Consider the following 20,512-nt stretch of genomic DNA (forward strand, 5'->3'; position numbering starts at 1 on the left):
GTCTCTTGCCAGGTGAGGATACAGTTAAAAAGACTAGTGGTAGGAAGAAAAGCAGCATAGGTTTGAGGAATCAAGGCAGGTTTTGAAGAGCAACAGAAGCAAGTTCAAGTCCTGCCTCTGATCTCTTAGACACAACCTACCAAAATACCTTAAGTACAACTCAAAATATCCTGTTTCTTCTTCTAACACATCTCCCAGCTGCACCTTTTTCTATGCTTCCACATTTTTTCCCATTCTAGGGCACTTCTGTCCTTACGGCCTCCTTTCTGTCACCCATGCCCCAATCTGTCCCACATGTACTACCATTAGTTGCCCTAAAATGTGTCCTTTGCTATCATATTCACCTGACTTCCTTCTTCCTCAGTACATCAAGTCTGAATGTCTGGTAGTCAACACCTTCCATTGTTGGACCTCATCCCACCCCACCTGAACTTACCTCCCCGTGTTTCCCATGGGGAAATGTGATTGCTCTTGATTTGGCTGCTAGCACATCTTTTCTCTTCCCTCATTAGAGTGATGACCCTTCCCTTCCACTGTTGGGTATATATACATGTATTGGTTAGAGTATGGTCACAAACAGGAGCTGCTGGAATTTAAAGTAGGACAGTATTGGGGCTCCTGGGTGGCTCAGTCGGTTGAGCACCTGACTTTGGCTCAGGTCATGATCTCACAGCTCATGAGTTTGAGTCCCACATCAGACTCTGTCTGTCCTGACAGCTCAGAGCCTGGAGACTGCTGCAGATTCTGTGTCTCCCTCTCTCCCTCTCTGCCCTTCCATCTCTTACACTCTGTCTTTTGCTCTCTCTCAAAAATAAACATTAAAAAAATAAAGTAGGAAGATATTTAATAAAGGGAATTAAGTACTTACAAAATCATTGAAAAGTCTGCACAAAGGTCAAGGAAGACCACCAGTTTTGTCACTAGCTCTCATAGATAGGAATTGGAAGGAACTTGGGAAACCAAGAGAGATGATCACAGCTGCCTTCAATCTTGAGGCCCAAGTTTTTCAGGAATATACTTAAAGGCCACTGCAAAATGTCATGTCTCCTTAAGCCTCAAGTTTGACGTTGCCAGAACAAAAATCTGGCTTCTGCCTTATTCTGCCTTCCACATCTTGGCAAGTGTTTCTCACTCATATGTTCTACTCTAGGGTATGTAGATAGGGACTCTGGGACATGTCCTTCCCAAGCATCTAGACACCGTGGTATAGGGAAGAGCATAGAAGGAATGCTGGGTCAATAAATGTCTTTCGCTGGGACTCTGCTGATGGAGCTAGTGAGAAAAACTTTCTCTGTTTTCTGCGATTACAGCTGGAAGCATATGAAACTGCTTTCTGTGGAAGCCATCTTTCCTGTCTTTTGGAGGGAGCTCAGATGTGGCAGGAGAGAATGGGGCCCTCAAAAGATGACAGAGTGAAAAACAGAGCTGGAGATCAAGAAGGAGACAGAGAGAGAGAGAGAGAGAGAGAGCAAGCTGATAAGATTGTGTCAGCACTGGATTTGGTCATATGACCTTTGCCAGTACTATCCATGTCATTCTCAGTTATTGCAATCCATAAATTTCTTTTTTTGCCTAAGCTAATTTAAGTTGGATTTCTGTTATGACCAAAAGGGTCCTAATGAATAGTGGGAGGGATACATGTAAACATTACACAGTCAGAGTGTGGTATGTGCTATATAAAGAGGAGTAACAAAGTGGTATGAGCACCCAGAGACCATGTAAGAAGGGAGCTCATCTCCATTTTATCTGGGAAATGTTATTTTAGCTGTAGCTTTTATATTAGTTGTTACTTCTCATGGCCTTTGCTTCCTTTCAGAATACTCCTCTTCCTTTTCTTCTTGTGGTATTGTGATTTATAATAAATATATATTTGGTCTGTATCCTGTTCCTAGCACAGAGTTCCCAAGACCCTTGGAATTTATTATGTGTTAACAGCATAAAAGTGAAGTGTTGTCTTTTGTTATTCATAGCAAGCCCTTTTCAACCACACCTGTTTATGTTAATGAAGTGACTTTTGGAAAGCCCCTAAAAATGGGGGCTGGTTGCCAGGGGAACCAACCTAGTGATTAGAGCCTTGAAACTGTCAGGATCCACCCTCCTCTCCAGGAAGGAGCTGAATTAATCACCAATAACCAATGATTTGATCAATCGTGCCTAAGTAATGAAGCCTCGACAAAAGCCCAAAAAGATGGAGTTCAGAGAGCTTCCAGGTTGGACAACACAGAGATGTAGGGAGAGAGGCATGAAAGCTTCTCACCCCTTCTCACATAACTTGCCCTAACCACCATCTTTTATTTAGCTGTTCCTGAGTTGTAGCCTTTTGTAATGAACCTGTGATCTAGTGAGTTAACTTTTCCTGAGTTCTGTGAGATGCTTTAGCAAATTAATCAAACCCGAGGAGGGGGTTGTGGGAACCTCCCAGTTACAACTGGCTGGTCAGAAACACAGGTAACTTGGACTTGCAATTGCAGTTGGCATCCAAAGTGGGGCAGGGGTGGGCAGTCTTGTGGGATGGAGCACTTAACCTATGAGATCTGACGCTATCTCCAGGTAGATAGTGTGAGAATTGAGTTAAATTGGGGGATACTCAGCTGATGTTGTACAATTGCTTGATATGTGGAAAACCCACACACCTGGTATCAGCAGTAGTGTGGTAGCATTGTGAGAGTAAAGGAAACACATAGAAATGTTTTTTCTATACTCTTCTATTTTTAAGATACTTCCTGTCTTCCAAATACCAGTTCAAATCTGCTCTCTCCGGGGGCCTCCCTGCCCAGTTCACCCCAATTCTAAATTCTTGAAGTTCTTGGCACAGAACAGTTGAACATAAAATTATTTTTAATTTTTGTGTGTTTTGACTTCTCTTATTAAATGTAAACTAACTCCTCAAGGCTATGGACTACATCTTACTTCCTCTCTGCATCGCCCATCCCCAGGTTTATCACCATTGATGGTGCCTAGTTGATACTTGGGAGTTGGCAGATTGATAAGCTCAGTGGAGAGGCTGAAGTTGCCATGGGCAATTAACTGGAGGGGTAGGAGTGGAGGAGAGCAATGCTGTCCAGGTACTAGCCATCCAGGAATAAGGAAGCCTTTCCAAATATGCTTGGCAAAAAGAGGTGGACATGGAGTCCCAAGCAATCCCTATCCTAGTGGCCACAGGGGGGCGGCAGAGGGTATGGCCCAGGTGTAAGGTATAGATATGGCAGCTGGATGAGCCAACCAGTCAGCTAGCTGAGCCGAATTGGAAAGATCTTGGTCTAAGAAACTTCCACAGCATGAGGTGGGCCTCCTAGCAGAAAGCCTGGAAAGCAGGGTACCTGGACCAAGGTTAGGAAAGCCAAAGGATGAACAGATGGATGGTGGACATCAATAGGCATCTAAGGATGATCAGAACCCTCCAAAATCAAAGTGAGTGAACTTTAAGAGATCTAGATATTTTCTTAAGGACAAAGGGGTGCCTCAATGCCTTGGCAAAGGAAGCAGGAAGTCCAAACGTGGTATAGTGGTAAGGGCAAAGACTGGAAAGCAGGAGACTTAGAGTTTCATCTCTAAGCGTATAGGTCCTCAGCCCTCATAAATGCTTGTGCCGTATGACTTAAGCAATGACTTTCTCCTCTCTGAGCCTCAGGTGTCTGATCTTATACAAAGAAGATTGGTGTCTGGAGACTCAGAGACCAGTCCTATCTTTGCCCTGGGCCCCCATGGTGGCCAGGGATCCTTCTTGCTTGACTGGTCTCTGGGGTTATGTGAATAAAGCAGTTCAGTTGGACATAAAGACATATCTTCATTACCCCTGTGTGTGTACACCTGCTCTCTTTAAAACTGTTGATGGGCCCTGACCCATGGAATCAGGGCTATTCAAAGACCTTTAGAGAAGTTAAGCAGTCTAACTTTTAGATGCACCACCCCGTGTCACAGCACACAGCAAAGTGTCCCCACATCCCATAGTAAATGCAGTTATTTGTGCTTTAAAATAATCTTGAAGGTGCTTTTATAATTTCAAGATTATTTTGCTAATTTAATTTCCAGTGGCTATGATTTCTTGAAATCATAGTGCATAGTTAGGAATTCCTTGAAGTGAAAGAACCCACTAATTGTTTTTAGATATAATAAGCTTTTTATGCCTACCAGATTGAGCAAGTTAGGGAGTTGACATGTATTTTGTGGACATTTAGGTTTTATTTTTTAAGTTTCTTTTGAGAGAGAGAGAGAGCGAGAGAGCGAGCGTGTGTGCACATGCGTGAGCATGATTGAGGGAGGGGCAGAGAGGGAGAGAGAGAGAGAATCCCAAGTAGGCTCTGTGTTGTCAGCACAGAGCCCTATGTGGGTCTCAACCTCACAAACCTGAGATCATGACCTGAGCCAAAATCAAGAGTTGACACTTAACCAACTGAGCCACTCAGGTGCCCAGACATTTAGTTAATTTTTGATTTTGGATTTTCATTTTGCATCTTGGAGTCAACAAGAATGTATGTGGTGTGCAAATATTTTTCTAGGCTCTCGAAAAGCTTGTATATCTTCAGTCCTGTGTATATGACACCTGATGAATAAAACCCCCCTACCTGAGGCAGCTGAGACAGAGTTGGTGGGGGGGGGGGGTCGGGGATCATTTCTTTCAGTTGTTACATTTTATTTCATGTCCCCTGGTCTGGAAGCCTGAGTGAGCTGTGAGTGCATCAACAAGAAAAGGATGCCTCCTCCTACTTCCCTTTAATCTCTGAAACTTCATCGTAGCCATATCTTACAGCCAAGTCACACAGGCAGGCACGAAGGTGGCAGAATTTCCCTGCTCCAGAGGTTTTGTAAGGCTGGGTTCCTCCCAGCCCTCTCAGGCATACCACATTCAAGCTGGACACCATCCCCATTGTCAGTGTTTCCTCAGAAATCGTTATCTCACAAAGGGCGATATCTCACCAGAGAATTTGTTTTCTCCTGCTGATAATTTCTCTCCATAAACATTTTTGAGACAGATGAATAGGTGTACCTTTCTGGAACAGCAGGCAGATGCTGGGGCGTGAAATGACTTTGTGAGGCATGTTTTATGGATGAGAGGAGGGGCCCAAGGGCCGCCTTTGATTTCCCCAGCCTCTGACCTGGCTGCTGATCAGGTTCCTGTTCTGCAAGTGACCATCCACTTCACTGCTGCTCAACTGAAGCTTTTTTTGTTGTTGTTTTAATTTTTAACTATAGAGAGAAAGAGAGTGCAAACAGTGGGGAGGGGCAGAGGGAGAGAGAGAGAATCTCAAGCAAGGTCCGTGCTCAGCACAGAGCCCAATCATGGTCGTGATCCCACAACCATGAGATCATGACCTGAGCTGAAATCAAGAGTTGGACGCTTAATTGACTGAGCCACCCAGGCGCCCCTCACCTGAATCTTTAAAGCCCCACCTTGGGCAGAAGCTACAGAGACTATCAAACAGTTGGCACAAAATACCACCAGCCTGTAACACTCTGGGTCCTCTATGAAGATGTAGGCCCCCCAGGTGCATTTCACAGCCAGTACTACAGTCTTCAGATACTTTATTATGCTGGCATTATTATTATTATTTTTTTTTAATTTCTGTCTCTCCTTCTCTCCCTTTATACAACTATGAAGGGAATGAATTCCTTTCCATCATGGTGTTAATGAATCTCAAAGGAAAAAAAAAAGAGATGGGATCTCAGAAAAATAAAGAAGATAACATAAAAACAGCAGACACAGTGACCTTCAACAAAATGAACAAATGTGGGATTTTTCCGTTCATCTCTGTCTGGGGGATGGGGAGGGTGATTGTTAATAACAAAGTGGCACCGATTGACTTGCTGACAGTTCATCAGGGTCCCTCTAAAGCCCGGAATCAACAATGCCAAATGAGTCATGAAGGTGGCAGACTGCACAGGAGTGACAGGATGGGGGACAGGATGGTGACACAGAGCTCAGGCCTAGGGCATAGGCTCCATAAAAGGTTTATTCCTACCTCAGGGTAGGGATGCCAGGTTGAGCAAATAAAAACATAGGACCCCCAGTTATATTTGAATTTTAGGTAACAAATAAATTTTTAGTATATTTGGGACATGTACTAAAAATTCAGATATATTGTTTATTTGAAATTCAAATTTAACTAGGCTTCCTGTATTTTCTCTGACAGCCCTACCCCAGAGACACCAGTACTTCTCATCATTTTCTAAGTACTAAACACATTTCTAGGTTCAAGTTCCACCAGAAAGAGACTCCCTCCAGTCCCAGCTTTTGAATCCTACACTGTCTTACAGGTCCAATTCAAATGCCACGTTTTTGGAAGATATTCCCCCTAAATCAGTTCCTCCTTCCTTTCTGTCCTCTTGCCCCATAGCATTTTATTTACGATTTTGGTTTATATTTAGTTGCTTATAAGCTTATTTCCCCCTCCAGACTGGGAGCAACTCAGGGGCATGGGCAACATATAGATTCTTTTTCCCATGGCCCACAATATAGCTTCGTTAGCACCTCATGTGTAGTCCATACTCTGAATGCTGAATGAATGAGTGAATGAATGATCATGGCTAACATACATTGAGTGCTGACTGACTATATGCCAGGCATGGTTCTCAGCACTTGTCATGGATTTAATGTTTGAATAACCCTCTGAGGTAGGCACCATTTTTATGTCCATCATTAACAATGCAGAAATGGAGGCACAGAGAAGCTAAGTAAATACCCATAATCACACAGCAAATAAGGGGCAAAGCTGGGATTTGAACCCAGGCAGTATGGCTCTTCACCTCTGTAATACATTGAAACAATAGGTGAACAGAAGAAAGAACAAATGGAAGAATGCACAAGCAGAGACAGCAAGCAGGTATTATGATAGGAAGACACAAGAAGGGGAACCCAAAGTAGGTGTTAGAGCAGAAGCTGGAGGAGTCAGGGAGACTATTAAGAAGGCAAGCTGAGGGATGTACCTAGGCACATCAGTGAGTTAAAAGGCAGCTCAGCAGTAGAAGAGGCTGATCTTTCCAGGTTTCTGCTTTGGAAACCAATCCTTGTAGACGGTTTGCAAACCCTCTGCAACTCTGCAGGGGCCTCACTGTAACTCTCTTCCCAGCTTCCTGCCCCAACCTTCTTCCTCCAGGGGCAGAACCTACCTCTGCTCTCTTAAGAGACTCAGACCAGTGGGATTCTAAGGCCCATCCAGTCTTTTCCCAGGGCTCTCAGCTAAGAGTCAACGGGCTTGGTGCCAACACCCTCTTTGCTCCTGGGCTCCCCTCCCTCTGTGTCTGGTGCACTTCTGCCTGGCTCTTGCCATGGGTGTGACACGTGTGTTACACAAAGGAACCAATGTGATCCATGGGAGGGTGATTATGGACCCAAGTCGGAGCACTGCCAAGGTTATTATAGTAACATAATACTTCCTCTTCAAGTCTGTGGAAATAGCAGACAGTAGCCTACTCATACCATCAACCTAGTCTTTTCTTTTTTAATTGTGGTAGAAAACACAGAACATAAAATTTACCCTCAAAATTGCTTTTAAGTGTACAGTTCAATGGTGTTGACTATATTCACATTGTTGCGAAACAGATCTCCAGAACTTTTTCATCTTGTAAAACTGGAACTCTGGGGGTACCTGGGTGGCTCAGTCGCTTAAGCCTTCAGTTTTGGCTCAGGTCATGATCTCATGGTTCATGAGCTCGAGCTCCGTATCGGGCTCTGTGCTGACAGAGCCTGGAGTCAGCTTCAGATTCAGTGTCTCCCTCTCTCTCTCTGTCCCTCCCCTGCTTGCGAGCTCTCTCTCTCTCAAAACAAACAAACAAACAAACAAACAAACAAACAAACAAACAAACAAACAGTAAAATTGAAACTCTGTGCATACTGAACAACTCTCCTTTCCTTCTGCCCCGATAGCCTAGAGACAGAGAGCTCTTCTAATTTTGTCAATGATTTTGTCACTGTGGCCAAGTTGTACAACCTCTGAATTTCCATCTGCTCACTAGGGACAAGGCCTTCTCCTCCCTCCCTGCTCCACCCTGACGTTTCCTCCAGGAAAAGATAGCAAAGGAGAGCCAAGGAATGACTTGTTAGATATGCCTGCACCTCAGCAGCCCTCGCCCCGAGTGTGCTTTTTCTTCTTTTTGTTACTAAAATGAATCATGCTTAAAAAAAAATTAGAAAGCTCAGAAAAACATTAGAAGCAAGGAAGTATGGGGGCACCTGGGTGGCTCAGTTGCTTAAGCGTCCAATTCTTGATTTCAGCTCAGGTCATGATCTCGTGAACCATGAGATGGAGCTCCACATTGGACTCTGCCCTGAAGGTGCAGCGTCTGCTTGGGATCTTTCTCTCCCTCCCTCTCTACCCCTCCCCTGCTGTGTGTTGTTCTCTCTCTCTCTCTCTCTCTCTCTCTCTCTCTCTCTCTCAAATAAATATGTAAACATTTAAAAAAAAAAAAGAAAAAGAAAAAGAAGAAACAAGGATGTATTTATCCCTCATTCCATCACCCAGAGGCAACCACTGGTAACATTTTGTTCTGTTTCTTGTAGTTTTCCCCATAAGTGAGGTAGACTTTAATCTTTGAGAGTCCCTCTTTTTCTGAAGAAGAGCTATTCATTTCCACAGCAATCAGTAGCAAAGTTAACTGAGCTCTCAATTTCTTAAATATATCCTTCTTTGTGTTAGTTCACTTCTCAGATGTGTCACTTTGAGTGAAAAGCTGTTAATTACAATGGAAACGCTGCTTGGAGACGTCTTATGAAATTATGTTAATATGTATAGAGAGACAAAAAGGAAGGGGAAAGGGAGCTGATGGGCGAAACAACTGGTCTATTTAAATGGATAATTTCCTTTCCTTTCAAGTTTCCTAGTTGAGGGTCTCTTATTTATGAAAGGACTAGAAAGCTATTATTGTAGTTCCAATTTGTCAAAATCAGTAAAACTCAACTGCAAAGCAAAGTTGATAAACCAGCAAAAAGGCAACAAAAGAATGACTTTGGTAAATGTCATGTAATTTAAAAAAAATCACTGTTATATGAGCTCAGGAAAAAAATCTAAATGATAATCTGAAGATTAAAGAAAGGTGGAGTGTGGGAGAGTTGTGAATGTAAAGGCATCCTCTCAGGAATTTCCAGCCTCAGGAAGAGAGGCCTGGGGATCTTTGGCGCTGGTCTTGTCTAAAGGAATTGGGTTTGGGGGCTGTGGAGACCCAGTTTGGTCTGCCTGACCTGGACCCCTGAGGATGGCGTGACCTGGCTTCTGTGCTGGTAGAACAATGCACGAAAGGTGTTTAGCACAGCACCTGGTACAGAGGAAGTGCTTAACAATTGTTTGGAGTAATTGCTATTATATGGGGTGGAGGAGGGAGCTGGCTCCTAGATCGTCTTGGTAGTGAGGTAGAGGTTGGGAGTCCCACTTGGAATGGAGGCAATGATGGGGAGCGGATTGGTCCCTTTATCTACTTCTAAATCCTTCCTAATCTAGGCTTCAGAACCTTGGTCGGGAAAGGCACGAGCATGCATGCTTGCATGAGTGCATGCGTGTGTGTGTATGTGTGTGTGTATGTTGGGCATATAGGGTGGGAAAGGCTCAGGAAGCAGGAAGAATCAACTAATATTTATTAAGCCCCTGCTATATACCAGATACCATGCTGAGCATTTAAAAAGCAAAACAAGGGGCACCTGGGTGGCGCAGTCGGTTAAGCGTCCAACTTCAGCTAGGTAACGATCTCGCGGTCCGGGAGTTCGAGCCCTGCGTCGGGCTCTGGGCTGATGGCTCGGAGCCTGGAGCCTGTTTCCGATTCTGTGTCTCCCTCTCTCTCTGCCCCTCCCCTGTTCATGCTCTGTCTCTCTCTGTCCCAAAAAAATAAATAAACGCTGAAAAAAAAATTAAAAAAAAAATAAAAAGCAAAACAAAACAAATCATGCAAGAGAGGTTAGATAACTTGACCATGTTTGTCTGACTGACCCAAAAGCCTGAGCAGGGACATCCCTTTCATTTTCTGTGGACCTGTAGAGAGATTTCCTTCATCAATTCAAGAGTTCAAGACTAACCTTGCTTCTGGTAAGGTTTCAAGAGGCAAAGTTTCCCCAATTTGAGAAAAATCAGAGATTCTCCCTTTTGGGGTGTTAAAGGGTTTTTTTTGCCAGTGATAGGAACCACACTATCACTGGCTGCCAGTCAGCAGTCAGGCCTCTCCTCAAGGGGCTAAGGGTGCTGGCATGGGGTTGCCAGAAACTTTCTCCAAGGCCACAATGGAAGCCGGGAGGCCTCCTGGTCCCTGCCTGGTCTGACACAAGCACTAGGTAGAAAGGAAGCAAGCTCCAACCTGCAAGCCAAGCCTGGCACACAGTGGGGCAGTGGGCAGGCTGCCATCCTTGGCACCACTGGGGCCAAATTTCTTGCAAAACGGGCTTGGGTTTCAACACGTTGAGAAAGCACAGGAGTCTGGGATCATAACTTTGCTATCAGCCCTGGGGCTGGGCTAAAGAAGACCCTAGAGAGTCTGGCAGGGCCACAACTAAAAGGGGACAGGCATGGGCACTGGGTTCCTGGGCATGTGGTCCTCCAGGGGGACTGCAGAGCACCATCTAATCTTAGGGGCCTGGGCTGGGACAGGGCATGTCACAAGTTATCCCAGGATGGAGGTGAGCTGTCTTCAGGTATCTTACATGGGATATCTTCAAACTTAGACTGGAAAGGTTTCTAGAAGCGACCTAGTCCACAGATGATCTATTCTTGTTGAGCCTGAGTCAAGAGAAGAGATGAAACATAGTTAACAGATACTGTTCAAGAAAGCAAGATATTTTATAGTGTATGTTAGAAAGACTTACATTCAAAATTATTGTAGTTCTTAATTTATATCCAAAATAATTATAGTTTTTAACATTTTGGCCCAGAGAAAGCTTCAGTTATCAGTACATCTTACTTAAGTGGAATTACCAGGTTTTGCTGGCTAATGATAAGAGTCACCCTTAATGAATGTTTTCTGTGTTTTAGGCCCTAGTCTAAGTGCTTTACTTGTAGTAACTCCTTTGTTCCACATAACAACCTTATACAATGGTACAAATATTTTTGCTTTAAATATGGGAAAACTGAAACACAGAGGAGTATAGTAACTTATCCAAGGTCACACAGCTAATAAGGGGAAACTTAGGTTTGAACCCAGGGAGTCTGTCTGGCTTCTGAGCCTGTGCTCTTAAGCACTGTGTTCTAAGGTGTTCCAGATAATGAGAACTTACTTTCTGTGGGTGTTTTGCTAAGTGATCATTCATTCATGTAAGGTATTTGTGAGAACTGTCATGGTGAGAGTTTGGGGGACAGTCAGGACAAACTGGAAAGACTGGAAGCTCGACATCTTGACTGTCCCCACTCCCCATGCAATATTACAAATGAGAAAAATTAAAGCCCAGAGAAGTCTAATGACTTCTCAAAGGTTACAGCATGAAAACCTAACTAGAGTCAGAACTTAATGTCCACACTGGGCTTTTCTCAATGTATCATTCTTTGTTCTTAATGAACTCTGTCTGTATCGGGCTCTTAGAGTTCTGAATCCCCACCCCCACCCCCTTTCTCTCTCTGTTTCACAGCTCAAATTCTTCTCAACTACAAAGGGTTTGTGCTTTCCTCTCTGATACGCATAATCCTTGGTCCTGATTCCATAAAAAATACTCCCTGTGGGGCGCCTGGGTGGCTCAGTGGGTTAAGCATCCAACTCTTGATTTCAGCTCTGGTCACGATCTCATGGTTCCTGAGACCAAGCCCTGTGTTGTAGGGCTCTGCGCTGACCCCGCCAGAGCCTGCTTGGGATGCTCTCTTTGCCCTTCCTGACTCGTGCACACATGTGCACTCTCTTTCTCCCCGCCTCTCTCAAAAATAAATAAATAAACTTAAAAAAAAAAAAACCTCCTTGGACTTTCCCATCCCTGTCTTTCCTTCTTTGCTGGGGCTGTGCATGGAGGCAGAATACAGGATTTGTTTTGCTCTTAATCAGAGCAGAGGGACTAGGAAAGGAATGTTGAACCAGAGATCCAGACCACATGATTGGGGTGATGGAAACTGGGGTCTGGTAACAGCCAGTTGTGGGGGCCACACCCATCACCCCATCAGCTCCTTCCTCAGTCATTTAACAAATCCCCAACAATGCTGAAATGCCATTGATTTAAAAAGTGCTATACGAAGCAAACAAAGATTTAAGTGTCATGGTTGAATATTAGAAATGCTGAAAGAGCTCTGGACTAGGAATCTGGAGGCCTGGCTTCCAGCTTTGGCTCTTCCACTGACCAGCTGTGTGGCCTTAGGCAAACTGACACACCTCTCTGGGCCTCTTGTTTCTCATGTATTAAATGGATTGATCAGCTGCTTTCCTATCTTCACAGGATTTCTGTGAGGCTAAAAAAAGAGAACAAAAGTGAATGTGAATGTGCTTTGGAAATGATAATGTAGGGTAAAGATACAAGGGATTACTGTTGTTGCACTGAGCTAGATCCAAACAGACAGCAGCTCTGGTTTCCCTGCTTTGATGATACATGGTGGTGTGAATGACTTTATTTGCTTCCTTCTACCATATCAAGACACGTTCTTGGAAGGGATTTGGGTGATGGGAAAATAGATCCCAGCCTGGAGTTGCTTGCAACCCCATGTGTTAGCTCTTTGGAGCTCTGTGCCAGGAATCAGGAGCCTGGGCTCTGGAGCCCACCGTCCCACCAACAAACTGTGTGCCCTTTGTGCCTCTTGCCTCTCTGCACTGTTGCTGGCTCTGATGCTGATGCTACATCAGGAGCTTAAATGCACGGAACTGGATAAGTTCTGGAATCTGAAAAAGGAGGGAAATAGGAAATATGCCTACTAAGTGCCAGGCCCATCCCATGTCATCTATTTCAGGCTATGATTGTGCCAAGCTCTGTGCCAGATACTGGAACCAGCCATAATCAAGACAGACCTGGCTTTCTGGAAATGCCAGGGTAGCAGGAAGATGAACATGAAGCAAATGCTCACACAAATAAGGAATGACAATTGTGGAAAAGGGCAAGAAGGAAAAGAAGAAAGTGCTATTGGGAGGGGCCAAACCAGCCTATTATAGATTAGAAACTTGCCAGATAACAAGGAGGTGGCCAGCTAGAAGGGGACAAAACTTTCATGTAAAGGGAATAGGTCTGAAGGCCCTGAAGTTGGAAGGGGGAGGGCACAGCCCGGAGACTGAGGAAGACAGCAAGAGTGTGCAAGGAGTGGTGAGCAAGGGCTGGCTCGCTGCTGGTGCAGATGCCCAGAGGCTGACCAAGCCCTCTGTTGTAGGCCATGGTGAGAAGCAGAGGTCTTATCCTAATCTTGGCATCTGTTTGTCTTAAATATGAACTTCGTTGGCTTTGATCTTCTGAATTCAATTAGAATTTCTTACTTTATGGGCAATCTGATTGATCACATTCAGCAAATACAATAAACATTCGCTGTACCCGGCCCTAGAAAAACAGGACCGAAAGAGAGACTGTCCCTGTCCCTCTGTTCCCCATCTGGAAGACAACTGGGGAGAGGGCAGCAGGTGAGCACTTTATTAAGTAACTAAAGCAAGACAGACTGAGATGAGTCTGCAAAAGAAACTCAAGGGCCAAGGTTCAGTGACCATATCTGACAGTTACAGGAACTTGTCATGTTAATGGCCACATCTTTGAAACACTTGTCACATCCATTGGGAGTGTTTCCAGAAAAGAAGTATAATTTAAGCTGAGCCTTAGACCACGATACGACTTTTTATTTTTAATATTTTTTTCCAATTTAAAAATAATATATGCTCCTAAAAGAAAATTTCATAAATACATAAAAAGGTAAGGAAGATAATTACAGTCACACTTAATCCAGAGAAACCACTGTGGACATTTTAGTGAGTAACCTTCCCAGCTTCTTACCTAAGTTTAACAACATTGAAATCGTTGTGTAGATACAATTTGGCAGCACTCTCTTTTTTTCATTTCATATGTCAAGAGTTCTTTCCTATATCATTAAATATTCTTCAAAAGCATAATATTGAATGGCTGTTCAGTATTCTGTTCTTCAGATTTGTGTAACCACTTCACTATCATTGGTTGTCTTGGTAGTTTGCAAATTTCTTGCTACTATGAATCCTGCTAGGGTGAGCCTGTTTACCTAAAATGGCATCTATGTCTTCCCTGAGGGCAGATTCTGAGTATAATTTCTGGGGAAAGAGTGTAAACATTGCTGTGGCTTTGGACACCTATTGACTCCTCACACTCCCGCCAGCACCAGAGCAGCTCTCCTATCTCACCATACTTTTGCCAACACAGTTTTCTTTTTTAAATCTTGGCCATTTTGATGGGGGAGAGCCATACTCTCTTGTTGCTTGAGTCTGCCTTTCTTTGATTAAGGATGAGCCCAATTTTAACCAGCAGAGCTGGGGGCAGGGGGAGGTGGGGAAGGACACCGAGAGAACAGTTGGAGGAAAAACCTGGCATGATTCCTCTGCAGGCGGCGCTATGGAGGTGTCTGGAATGTTTAAGGGGATCGCACAAAGGTTACCTCATGATATTGGTAACTCCTCCCGGCTCTCGTGGGCACTTGGAGTAGCCGTGACTCAGGATACTCCTACCCCTGGGGAGGACCTCTGAGATACAGTTCCGTATACCCCAGGATGTGCCTGGGAGGGAAGAACCCTTAGCCTCACCCACTGTGCTACTCTCCAGGACAGATCCTTCTCCATTAAATTTCCCTAATGAGAGAGGGAGTTTACTTTCAATCTCTGTGAAAAGTGAGATATGGGGAGGTAGGAATTGGAAATAATTCTTGAGAAATGCCTTCAAAAACAAGACTTTATATACTACTAGAAGGAGCATGAATTGGTTCAACCTTCTGGGAGGGCAACCGCATAATATTAAATTGTAAAGTATGAATACTCTCTCAGTATTTTAAAAACTGTATCTGAGTAAACAAACAAGAATGCAAATATGTGTGCCTCAGGATGTATATAGAAAGAAGTATTTTTGGTATTAGTGGAAAAAATATGAAAACAATCTAAGTGGGTATCTTCTACCTGCTTGAGAAATAGAGACATTTGCGTGAGAAATTTCATGGCATTCTAGGTTGAGGAAGGGGCCGATACCAGCTAGAAAAAACTGGAGAATATCTGAGAGAATTCCCCTGACCAACACCCAGGAGGAGCTCTTCCTCCCAGCCCATGTTCGGCATCGACAGCTTGCAAGGCAAAGCATGGCTTGTGCCTAACTCGGGTGGTCCGACAATGTGGGAAGGGTACCAGGCCCACGTACTTCAATTTGTGCCACACTTATGAAAAATAAGTCATTCCTCCAGAAAGGTAAGGGCCCTGTCAGGCAGCAGTTCCTTCTGGTGGCTCTCAAGCTACTGATATTATGGCCAGTAGGACAGCAGTATTTCGTCTGGGCCTGAGCCATTCCAATAGAGAATCAGAATATCCCATTATTAGATGGGTACCAAACCCCAACCCCCAACATCATCATAAATCTTTCACGTGATTCAAAAAAACAGATAAAGGGGATCAAGGGTACACTTATCTTGATGAACACTGTGAGTAATGTACAGAATTGTTGAATCATTATATTGTACACCTGAAATTAACACTGTATGTTAATTATACTTCAAAGAAAAAAAATCCTAATCAGGGGACCAGTCAGACTAAGTTTCTCTCTCATAAAGAAACCTATGGCAAAGAATAAAAGAAAATATTAGAAAATATTTATTTCCAAATGACAATGAGCTTTGAGAGGCTATGTCACTTATGTATTATAAAAAGCATGTAGTGAATGTCCACCCTGTGGTACAGTGAATGAGGCAGGCAAAGTTCCTGTCCTCATGAAGGAATTCTTCTAGGGTGGGTAGAAAGATCACAAACAAGGAAGCAAGGCATAAGCAGTGGGTATGGATTGAGCCGAGTGCTCTGGAGTAAGTAAACAGGCTGGTGAGACAGTGATGAGGGAGGGAAGGTCTCTAGGCCGAGGGGATTGTGAGCTGAGTCCTGATGACTGAGAAATGAGCATCCCTGAGGGAAGGGTACCCTGGGTAGAGGGCACAAGTACCAGAACAGAACAGAGGTGGCTTCAGAGCATAACAGGGAGACTGACATAGGCTGAGGGTCATCAGGGTCTGGTTCAATGTAAGAGCAGTTGGGAATTATTGAAGAGTTTTGAGTCATCTGTAGGCTCAGCTTGGGGCTCAAACTCATGATCTCAAGTTCAGGAGTTGCACACTCTACCAACTTAGCCAGCCAGGTGTCCCTACTGAAGAATTTTAAACAGGAGAGTAATGTATATAGTTTATGTTTTCTACTATTGTTGATTTATTTTTCTTGTTTGTTTGCATTTCTAGTTTACAGGGTATTTTTAAAGATGGAGATATTATTGATATACCGTAAAATTCACCCTTTATACAAGTCAGTGGTTTTTATTAAATTCAAAAGGTTGTGAAACTATCACTGTGATCTATTTTTAGCAATCTTTATCACCCTGAAAAGAAACTCCATACCCATTTGCATCACCCCCCATTTCCCACACTCCTCAGCCCGTAGCAACCACAAATCCACTTTTTGTCCCTATGAACTTGCCTATTCTGGATATTTCATAGAAATGGAATCATATTCCATGTGGCCTTTGTGACTGGCTTCTTCCACTTAACATGTTTTCAACTTCATCCACTTGTGGCACGTATCATTTCTCTTTAAGGCCAAATAATATTCTGTTGTATGAATTTAGAACATTTTATTCATCCTTTCCTCAGCTGATAGACATTTGGTTTGTTTCCACATTTGTGGTATTATGAAGAATACTATGAGCACTCAGGTACAAGTCTTTGAATGGATATATGCTTTCATGAATAAATGCTCCCTGAATTGCAGCAAGCCTTTAGCTAATTTCCAGAGTACAGAAAAAAATTGATTCTGACAACTTTTGCCAGTATTTTCATTGCTTGTATGGAGAGGGTTTTTGGAGATCCTTACTGTACCATTTTGCTGATGTCACTCTGGATCACTTTTATTTTAATTAATTAATTAATTAGTTAAATGTTTATTTATTTTTGAGAGAGAGAGAGCACACAAGTGGGTCAGGGGCAGAGAGAGAGGGAGACACAGAATCTAAAGCAGGCTCCAGGTTCTGAGCTGTCAGTGCAGAGCCTGATGTGGGGCTTGAACCCACGAACCATGAGATCATGAGATCATGACCTGAGCTGAAGTCTGATGGTTAACCAACTGAACCACCCAGCCACCCTGGAACACTTTATTTTAAACCCTGTATTAGTATTTGATGAACAAAAATGAATTGAATTTTAAAAGTAAGTAACCCTGAGGTTTGTCTTCTAGATCACTGCTGTGGTCAGCAACATCACCTGCCTCTGTTTTTTAAATTATTTGTTGCATAAAATAAAGGCCCAGCTTTGCAAGTTAGACCATGAATCAGCCTCTGGATAGGGCTTCAGGGCTGAGAACAGCACAGTTGTATTTCTTGGAGAGATGGCAGGGTTCCCACGGAGCAAGCTGCTGAGATGAGGGATGACTTTGAGGTATTAAGAGCCCTTCGCTGGTGGGAGGTGGCCAGCTTGTGTCCCTGACTGGCTCTTCTTCCTGGCCTTGAATACCCAGGTTTATAATTTATCATGGCCAGGGTTCCCCAGCAGCCACCATGGTGCTCTGCCATGAGAAGGCCATGGAGCCATTAGAGACACTTGCTTCCACATCATGGCTTCTGCAGAATTTTCTGTTCAGATAGATTGGAGACACTGTTGTCCAACAAGAGAGGGATGTATGAGTTGACCTCTGAGTCTGTTGCTCTTGGGAGATGAGGTATGATACCTTCTTCTGGGTTGGTGAGCAGCAGGCATTACTCATGCCCGTATAGAAGATTGAGGAGCTGAGGCCAGAGCAGGACCAGAACCATCTCACCTCCACTTTACCTGCCTCTGAGTTCTCAAAAGGATTTGACTTGAGCTCTTTGCATTCCAGTTTCCAACTGGTTTGTCCTATAGATGGCCCCACAGCAGTGTAGGGTTTATCCAGGTTCAATTTCAAGTCCTGTTCTTAGAGCTAAAAACCCTAGTACAGAACCCTGGCTCAACAGAGCTAAATGAGAGGAGGGCTCAGGGGATTGAATTGATGGTTATGGGTGAGAAGCATGAGGTGGCCACCTTCAGGGACTAAGAGGATCTCAGCCTGCACTAATGGTGGAGCAATGTCTAGATGGAGGGAGGTGAGTGTTCCATGCATCCTGGACCCCACTGGACACTCTTGGGGTTTTGTGTCCTGGAGTCTGGGGTGGAAGGGCAGCCTGGAAACTTGGTTTGAACAAGTGAAAGATTTGGGGGCTGTTCAGCTGAAGAAGGCCAGATTCAAGGGACATGTGCCTTGTCTGAAGATCTATCTGGAGGCAGAGATATCAGGTCTGTGAGTCCTTCAAGGGCAGAGCTGGGCCCAGTGGGGGAAGCTACAGGGAGGTAGGCTTCAGCTCAGCATTGGCAAGACCTTTATAATAGACTGAGTGTCCACATCAGCAAGCCTGAGCCCATGTCTGTAGGTAGTGATTCCCTGGTCAGTCGTAAGGGGTTAGGTAGGGAGAATTCCAAAGTGTTTTGCACAACATCCAAAATGATGTTCCTCAACAATATGTTGGCCAGGTCATCATGTGTTCAAATGTACCCCTCCTTCATTCTAACTTCTGCAGGGAAAGCCCTGCCCCAATCTAGCATAAATCAGAACCCAGGCATTCTCCTAGTCTCCTCCCCTTCTCCTGTCAAGTCAATCAATCAATCAATTAGTCCACCCACTGCTGCTGGCTTAATTCCAATCTTCATCATTTCTTGTCCTGGCCTTTGTTACAGCTTCATGTCTGTCCAGTGGCAATCTTAACTGACCGTCCTTAAATGCAGACTGATCATGTTAGCACCTTGTTTGGAATAGTTGCCATCTCTCCATAGTCTCAGGATAAACATAGACACCTTAACATGATATTCAACCACCTCTTCTACCGGGTTCTCCATGTTCCAGCCACACGTCACTGCCCCCTGGCCTTTGTTTATCTTGGTCCTTTGTTTAATGCTGTCTTTCCTGGCTTGACTTTTTGTTTTTTGGGTTTTTTTTCTAAGTTTACAGGTTTTTAGGTTTACAGAAAAATGAATCAGAAAGTACAGAGTTCCTTACATATATTCCCTCTCTCCCCTGTCTCCCCCAGTGCTTGTATCTTGTATTAGCGTGTTATGTTTGTTACAACCGATGAACCAGGGGTGCCTGGGTGGCTTAGTTGGTTAGGTGTTTGGCTCTTGATTTTGGCTCAGGTCATGATCCCTGGGTTGTGGGATTGAGTCTCACGTTGGGCTCTATGCTGAGCATGGAGCCTGCCTGAGATTCATTCTCTCTCTCTTCTTCTCTCTCCAAATAAATAAATAAAAATTTTAAAAAATAGCAACAACTGATGGGGTGCCTGGGTGGCTCCATTGGTTAAGCATCTGACTTTGGCTCAGGTCATGATCTCATGGTTCATGAGTTCGAGCCCTGCATCAGACTCTGTGCTGACAGGTTAGAGCCTGGAGCCTGCTTCAGATTCTGTGTCTCCCTCTCTCTCTGCCCCTCCCCCACTCACACTCTGTCTCTCTGTCTCTGTCTCTCTCTCAGAAATAACAAATGAATAAACTTTATCAAAAAACAAGTGATGAACCAATATTGATATATTATTATTAGGTGCATAGTTTACCTGAGGGTTTACTCTTTTGTGTTGTACATTCTGTGGATTTTGACAAATGCATAATGACATGTATCCACTATTAGTGTATCATACAGAAGAATTTCAGTGCCCTAAAAAGCCTGCATTCCACCTGTTTATCCCTCCCTTTAACCCCTCACAACCACTTTTTCTGGCGTTTTATGTCAAAATCTACCCATCCTTTAGGGCCTTATGTAGATGCTACCTCCTCCATGAAACTCTCACTGATTCCTGTAGTTGAAAATATTTGCTCTCTTCTCTAAGTAATCAGTAGCATATATGGCACACCTATTCTGCCCTGGGTACTATGTCAATCTCCTCTTCCATACACCAATTCGGCTGGATAGATTTTCTTTTAATTTTTTAAATGTTTATTTATTTTTGAGAGAGAGAGAGAGCAAGTGGGGGAGGAACAGAGAGAGAGGGAGACACAGAATGTGAAAGCAGATTCTAGGCTCTGAACTGTCAGCACAGAGCCTGATGTGGGGCTTGAACTCAGGAACTGCAAGATCATGACCTGAGCCGAAGTTGGATGGTTAGCTGACCAAGCCACCCAGGTGCCCCTCTGATAGATAGATTTTAACTCACAGATGAAAAACAGAGGCTCATTTATTCAAATGACTTGCCGAAGCCCACACAACTGGCAAGCTTGAAGACTGAGATGTGAACTCAGCTCTGTCTGCCTCCAAACCTTCCCAGAGCCCTTTTGTTAAGTGCTTGACTTCTTTCAGTGTCTGCTTTCCCCTCTAGACTGAGAAACTGAGATAGGGACCATTTTCAATCCATCTCTGGATCTTTAGAACCCAACACAGGACCTAAAACAGATCAGGAGTTCAA

This window comes from Prionailurus bengalensis, chromosome D4, assembly GCF_016509475.1.
Source record: "Prionailurus bengalensis isolate Pbe53 chromosome D4, Fcat_Pben_1.1_paternal_pri, whole genome shotgun sequence".
Taxonomy (NCBI): domain Eukaryota; kingdom Metazoa; phylum Chordata; class Mammalia; order Carnivora; family Felidae; genus Prionailurus; species Prionailurus bengalensis.